The following is an 8,533-nucleotide window of genomic DNA, read 5'->3' on the forward strand; positions in this document are numbered from 1 at the left end:
TATATATATATAGTGATATTTATGTTACTGTAAGAAAAATAGTTACCAAGTAGACCAGATTCTTAGTGTTTGGTGCTCAGAACATTCTGTCCCTGAAATCAGTCTACATTAGAAACTGAATTATCATCAAATGATTATTTATTTAGTTCTCAGGGAATCAGGACAAATAGATGTTAGCTAAATGTTGGTGCCATCAAAGCGGAAGAACCTGGTACATCCATGTCTGCTGTGGGGATTGACTTGTTACTGAAATCAAATACTTGTATTCAATAGTTAGAGTATATTTCTTCCTGGTCACAAATCTAAATTTTGTCTGTTTGGATACCCCTTTGACAGAGGCAGAGTATCAGTGGATGGCAGTTTTATGACTATAAAAGATATACTATGACTATAAAGATATATTATCAATTAGCTTTCATACAGAGTTTGAGAGATGTATACTTTTATAGCAGGAGGAAACTGGTATTGGTGCAATACATTCTTCCCTACATGTTGATTAGTGTCTCTCTTTTCTGGATTATTTTTGTTTGTTGAGTAATGATAATTTGTTATTAAATTTTTCTGAAACCCAAGCAAAATTAATTGTCAGCTCTTTAATTATTTTTTTCCATTTCCATTTCAGTCTTCTGTTCACTGAAATGTGATTTAACTATGTTCATGCTAATTTTTGTGGCTTTCGTTCAATAAACTGCAGTGAAAATGCAGACATAATGAAATTGATTCATAAAGCAAAAATTTTAATTTTTACTTTCTTTTATCATTTAAAATGAGCTAAAAGGGTTCTCATTTTGATATTAGAAAAGTGGAATTTAGGCAAGAATGAATAAAACCACCAGTATTTAAAATATTTTATAAATTGTAAATCCATTCAAACTGATTTGGACAATGATTCATTATAATCAGCTACTATTTAACATCATCAGTCTTCACCTCTTGTTAAATTGACCCATGTAATTTACAGCCAAAAAATGGAATTGTTAAATTGCACCATGTCATCTGTGAAAATTCAATAAATTCTGTTTGATTTTCTTCCAATATAAAGCTTAAATCCTTATTCATGAATATCATAACTTTGAATGTCTATAAATGTATATCACATATATGATTATGTTTGTTTAGGTGGATATGTTTATAATTGGGGAAGTATTAAGATGTTAATAACACCCTGGAATGGTTTTTATTTTTTTTTTAACCCTGGAATGTTTTTAAGCTGTTCTTAAACTACTAATAGATGTCCCAGATTTGTTTCAACCCAGAGAAAATTAGTGTCTGGGGAAGAAGGCCATAGTATAGGCTTTGCATTGGTGGACAACATTATGCATCCAACTGGGCATTTGACTACCACTTTGAGACAGATTTGCGAATTACCAGAATTCTGAGAAGTTATTTTTCACAATGAACTCATTTTTAATCTTCTTTATTTTATTTTCTTAAACCATAGAAATAACTCATGCTTATTAAAAATTAAAACAGATAAACATATAAGGTGAAACATAAAACTGCCTTTTTCTTACCCATCATTACAGTTAGCTACTATTACAAGTCTAATATGTTTTATGCATATAGAAACATAAATGATATATGTATTCACATTTTTATCAGAAAATGAACTGATAGTCCATTGTTCTGTTTTGCAACTTTTATTTCACTTAAAACAAATCATGTGTATCTTTCCATGCATTTCTTACTTCATTTAACTTTGTTCATGTTGTCCTTCTGTGTAGATGATCTACATTTTTAAGTAGTCCTATCACTCAACCTTTCCCTTTAGGGTCTCTAGTTTTGGGGTCATGCTGAGGCAGACTTTTCCCACCCCACAGTTTTAAAATAATTTTTTTTATATTTTCTTCAAACTTAAAAAAATTGTGTGTGTGTTTAATCTTTCTCGTATGTACTTTTATGAGTGGTATGAAATAGAGAAGTAATTTTACTTCCTTTTTTTTTTTTTTAATTTATTTTTGGGACAGAGAGAGACAGAGCATGAACGGGGGAGGGGCAGAGAGAGAGGGAGACACAGAATCGGAAACAGGCTCCAGGCTCCGAGCCATCAGCCCAGAGCCTGACGCGGGGCTCGAACTCACGGACCGCGAGATCGTGACCTGGCTGAAGTCGGACGCTTAACCGACTGCGCCACCCAGGTGCCCCTAATTTTACTTCTTTTTCCCAGCCCCAGACATTGAATATGCCATAGTCTCCTCCACTTTTTGGCAGAATTTTTCATATGTTATCAGTCATAGGCTATGTACAAAATGTTACTGTTCTCTGTAAATGGAAACATTATTGTTCTTTTTGCTATCTTTGAAGTATGATATACCGAGGACAGTTGGCGAATTCCTGTATTATAGAGCCGCTTTTATTAAAGATGAAGTTAATAGTACTGGGTTGTGAAATTAGTAATTCACTAATGGGTCTATTATGAAGACATTTAAAACACCAGAAAGATAAATACAGTGTGCTTTGGGGTATGAGCATGCGATAAGAATTTGTAAAAGGCAGTCTAGCAGATGACTTTGTGAGTATGACAACACTTCACTCAAAGCAAGCTTAACATTGTCTTGGGACACATGACAGTGGATGAACTAATCAGTGTATCTGATAATTTGAAAATCTGCTAGCTAATTCAATCTTCCAAGAAGGAGAGTTGTTATATATTGTTATATTTACCTTGGAACCAAAGATAAGAAACTGATCTTTTTGAAACATGGAACGAACTGTTAGATCTAGAGAGCTTGAACACTATGAATTAAGACATTTTGGTGGACACTAACAAGATAAAGTAATATTCTTATAAAAGCTGGAATAGATAGAGATTTATGTTTATAAAGCACACTTGAGTACAAATAAAAAATGTAATAAAAAATGAAGTAGATACCAATGGGACATTGACACCAATACAGTTGACTGAAGTAGCAATTGATGAAAACTTTCTGTGGATGAATTTAATAGATGTTACTCCTTTCACCAACAATATATCCTTTTAAGCAAAAGAAATAAGAAAATAATGTCAGCACATGGTCTCGTCATACTCCCTGAAAATTTGCTGGAATAGATGAAAGCTATTTTTTTGTATTATCTTATGTTGCACCACTTCTTCAAATGTGCTTAACTTTGTACTTTTTAAATAGTCCTTTGTGTTTTAGACAAACACAATCATATCTATTGTAAATTGAAATTAGTTTTAATTTTCCCAATTTTATACTAATTATTTATTTTCTCATCTTATTGCAGTAGCTTTAATCTCCAAAGATACTGTTGAATAAAAATAAAGATTGTGGATAACCTTGATTTATTCCCATTTAGTGGAAGTGACTCTGACATTTCATGTTTAGAATGAGGATTACTATTGATTGTTGGTAAAAAGCGCTTTTAATATTTAAGTTATTCCCTTCTGTTCCTGTTGGTATCCATTAGGAGTATATGCTGATTTTTTTCCCCAGTCACTTTTCAATATCTATTGAAAGAAGCATACTTTTTCTCCTTTAATATTTTTATGAAATTAATTATATTGGTAGAATTCCTAATTTTGACATTTTTGCCTTTGTGGATCAATCCCTATTAAATCATGATATAGCTTTTTCTTGCCAACCTTCTGGGCTTTATTTGTTTATATGTTTTATAATTTGTTAATATTTTGATTTCATATTTATTATTAGTATTTTTTTATAATTCTCTTTTATGTACTATCTTTAACAGGTTTTGGTTTTAAGGTTGCTAGCTTATAAAATTCTTTAGTGAATTTTCAATTTTTTTATTCTTTTCTAGTAGAGATTGAGTAACATGGATATTATCTCTTCTTTAAAGGTTAGATAGAACTGAACTGTGAAATCATTTGATTCTGGTTACATTTTTAGTGGTAGATCTATAATCACATTTCCAATCTCTAGTAATTTCTCTACTCAAATCCTCTGTTTCTTGAGTTAATGTTGGTAATTTCTATTAGGAAATCATCCATTATCTCTAAAGTTTTTAATTTGATGTCAGATATGTATGTAAAATTATAATTTTTAATCACATTTATATAGTTAAACCCATTATTCTTCATAATGTGTACACTTTTGCTTCCCCTCTGTTTTCACTTAGTTGTACTCATGAAGAGTCTATTTGCCTTGTTGGTCTTTTCAAAGAGTCAGTTTTGGATTTTTCACTTTTACAATTGTTTATCTTGGTCATATTTTTATCTTTAACTTTTATAATTTCTTGTAGTTTTGGATATGTTTTGTTGTATTTATCTTTATCTAATTCTTCAAGAAGAGTGCTTATTTCCCTTTACATGGTCTTCTTGAATCCTAATGGTAATTAAGACTTTATTTTTCATGGAGTACGGCTTTAGTCATGCTCCATAGGCTTTGATATGATGTATTCTTTGCTTTCCATATAGCTTACAACTTTAGTTTTAATTTCTGCTTTGACCCACTAGTTATTTTAGAGAACTGTATAATCAGGCAGTTACATTTTATGGTGATCTTTTATTATTTATTTCTAATTTTATTTTGTTAAGATAAGAGGGCGTACTTATAAATTGTCTCATTTTTAAAATATATTTCCTCCTTCATTTAATCTGAGTTTTTAAACTTGAAAGTAGTGTTTAAATTTTTTAAAAATATTTATTTATTTATTTATTTATTTATTTATTTTGAGAGAGAGAGTGAGAGAGCTAGAGCATGTGTGTGCAAGCAGGGGAGGGGCAGAGAGAGAGGGAGAGAGAATCCCAAGCAGACTCCACCCTGCCAGTGTGAAGCCAGACATGGGGCTTGATCTCATGAGCTGTGAGGACATGATCTGAGTTGAAATCAAGAGTCAGATGCTTAACTGACTGAGCCACCCAGGCATCTCTGAAAATTTTGCTTTTTAATCCCAGAAATTATTTTTCTTGCTTTAATTATAATCCTTTCAGTGCTGTTATTATTTATTTTGCTAAAGGTTATCTCTGACTTCTTCAATAGTTCTATTTCGGTGGGACATATTTTGAATTTTGCAGTGCATAGACAATGGATATGAATAGTCACTTATGGAAGTAATACAAGGGACTGGAGAAATTTGGAGAATGAAAAACTCCAAGAAAGGTCTTCTGGGAGCTATCCCTTGGAGGCAGGACTGAGATATGACTGAAATTTTATTGAAATCAATTTTATGATTCTGTGTTTATTCTTCACCATAGTCACATTTTCTTCAAACACTGTTTCTTAGACATACCTAGTGATGCCTACCTAATAGTAGATTAAATATTTTTCATAAAGTATCTTTAGACTGTTACCCATAATTTATCTGTTCTCTTACTCTGTCTACCCAATCCCTTGCACATCTGGAATGTATCAAATTAACACAGTGTTCTATTAGTACAACACAATACAGCTATTGTATTGTGCTTTGATTAGCTGTACTTTAAAAGAGCTGGGCTCACAATTTAGTGTCTAGGAGAAAACAGACTGCAAGCAAATAAGTTTCATAGAGACCATGGATTGACCAATAGCTGATATCGTTTCCCAATGGGCTCATCTTGCTTATGTCTCCAAGGGAAACCTCTGAAGAGTAAGAAAGAAGAAAATAATACAATTATTTACTAAGGGATGAGGTGACAGATACTGAAAACTATTGAACATTCCAAGTGCTCACTTATTGAAATCCTGGAAAAAGAGTGCCATTTCTCCCTTTCCTTGAAGATGGTTTCTTATTTATTTTCAAAGCAGAGATTTAATATTTCACTGGAGATTATAAATATATACATTTTACATGTATGCACATATGATAGATTATTATGTTTTAGATATAAATTTATGTTCTTGTTTTTCTCTTCCACAATATTTCTTACTTTTCCCTTTTCCTCATTCCTCTTTTCAAGAAAGGTTTATTGAAGGGATTTGTGATTTCCCAAGGCCCAAACACATGAAAATATCATACTAGGTATAGTTGGTGCTCTGGACAAAGATGTACCTGGTTACAGTTTTATTTGTATTCAGCCTGCTGAAGACTCAGTGTGTTCAATATGAGTATTCATGTCTTACTTCAGTTGTGCCACAGTCTCTTCAAAGATTGCCTTTTCCTCATTGTCTCTAGTTTCTCTTTTTGGAAATTATTCTAGACATATTTGAATATTTTACATTCTTTCTGCCATGTAGTCTAACTTCTCATTTATATTTTGTACCACTTCATCTTTTTGGGCTCATTTCAGGTAATTTTTTGAGATCTCTGTTTTGATGTCTTAATTATCTCTTTGCTTTTGAGTTTAACCTCTGCCAGTGCCATACACATTTCACCAGTTCCAGATTATTTTTTTGTTGGTTTGTATCCTTTGGGTTATCTAAAATGTAGGAACTGAATTCAGTCCCATACTGATGGGTGGAGTTGGCCTAGGTTCTGATTGCTCCCAGGGGGCTCTTTATCTACTCACACCCTCACATAAAAGATAAGCAAAGCCATATTTTTGCTGTGAGGAAAGGTTTTTTAGTCATCATTTTCATGTACTGGTTGTGCTTCTGTGGGGTCTGGGTTTAGACAGTAGCTCAGTACCAGCTTCCTACCTTCCACTGCCTAGAAGCATTGTCTTCTGTTATTATGCGGAATTAAAATCCTGGTTCCCAGCCCTTCAAACCAATATCCATCTGTTTGTCTTCATCTCCCGCTCAATGTTGTTAGTTATTTCTTTGATTCTTGGGGATTTCTGTTTCATGATTATGAGCTTGACTATATTACTATTTTTAGAGGGGATGCATATTCTATTATTTCTGTGAGTTTCAAGTGGGAAAAGGGAAGTTTTCTGAGTCAGTTCAGTCTGCCATTGACTGGAAGCTTCTCAGATAGGTTTGTTGGATTGAATTGTATATGTGACTTATGGTCATGTCTCTTAAGAGACATCTGGGGTGAGGGGCGCCTGGGTGGCGCAGTCGGTTAAGCGTCCGACTTCAGCCAGGTCACGATCTCGCGGTCCGTGAGTTCGAGCCCCGCGTCCGGCTCTGGGCTGATGGCTCGGAACCTGGAGCCTGTTTCCGATTCTGTGTCTCCCTCTCTCTCTGCCCCTCCCCCGTTCATGCTCTGTCTCTCTCTGTCCCAAAAATAAAAAAAAAACGTTGAAAAAAAAAATTAAAAAAAAAAAAAAAGAGACATCTGGGGTGGTGGTCGAGGTGGCTGCTTTATATTACTTAAATCCAGATAGTATAGGGTCTTATCAAGCTTTTTATGTCCCAGCATAGCAAAGGTAGGAAGCAGCAGAGAAAGTCTTGATCAATCAAAGATGGCAAAGAAGCAAATAGAGAGCCATCATGTCCAAAGGGGCCACAAGGAAGGAATGAGAATGGTAAATTTTGTAGATGACACCAGAACCACATGGTCTCTTTCCTTTCAATAATTCTAAGGCACTCTATAAGTATCCTTGAACTTAGACACAACCATAGAGGAAATAGCAGATCTTGAACTGATACCATTTTGGTCACCCCCATGTAGTGAGAAGACAAAAAGGAAATTATGGGTATTGCTATAGAAAATAAAAGTCGAATGTCTTAAACACTTGAATTTGTGGACTAGGCTTTATTGCAATTACATAAAAATATATACACATATATGTACATACAGATTTGTATATGAATAATAAAATAGCTAGAAGGATATACCACAATGTGTTAGCTATGGTATTCTGTAGCAGTGAGATTACAAGACATTTATATTGTCTTTTTTGCCTACTTGACTATACTTTTCCTTATTTCAACTCAAATTCCCTTCCTTAGGGAATTTTTCCCATATCTACTCCCTCAGAGTGTGTCTTGATCTTCTGGTATGTACTTTTATTTTTTTTTTTTAATTTTTAATGTTTTATTTATATTTAAGAGAGAGAGAGAGACAGAGTGCGAGTGGGGAAGGGGCAGAGAGAGATGGAGATAGAATCTGAAGCAGGCTCCAGGCTCTGAGCTGTCAACCCAGAGCCCGATGCGGGGCTCGAACCCACAAACCGCGAGATTATGACCTGAGCCAAAGTCAGACGCTTAACTGACTGAGCCACCCAGGTGCCCCTGGTGTATACTTTTATATGTCTGTGTTCTATTCCTTCTCTGTACTTCTATGAAATTATAATTATACATACACTTATGTGATTATTTGGTTTATGTATATCCTCCACTAGTCTGTGAGCTTCATGAGTGCAAAGGCCTAGTCTGTTTTTCTTACCATTGTATTCTCAGTAACTTGTATAGGCACTAAATAAAGACTTATTAAATGAATAAATGAATACATTTCTGCATTGTTGGAATATTTTCACAATTACTGTATTAATTTCATTATTTTTTTTTATTTTTATTTTTTTTTAATATATGAAATTTACTGTCAAATTGGTTTCCATACAACACCCAGTGCTCATCCCAAAAGGTGCCCTCCTCAATACCCATCACCCACCCTGCCCTCCCTCCCACCCCCCATCAACCCTCAGTTTGTTCTCAGTTTTTAACAGTCTCTTATGCTTTGGCTCTCTCCTACTCTAACCTCTTTTTTTTTTTTTTTTCTTTCCTTCCCCTCCCCCATGGGTTTCTGTTATGTTTCTCAGGATCCA

The sequence above is a fragment of the Panthera uncia genome, chromosome X, assembly GCF_023721935.1.
Source record: "Panthera uncia isolate 11264 chromosome X, Puncia_PCG_1.0, whole genome shotgun sequence".
Classification (NCBI taxonomy): domain Eukaryota; kingdom Metazoa; phylum Chordata; class Mammalia; order Carnivora; family Felidae; genus Panthera; species Panthera uncia.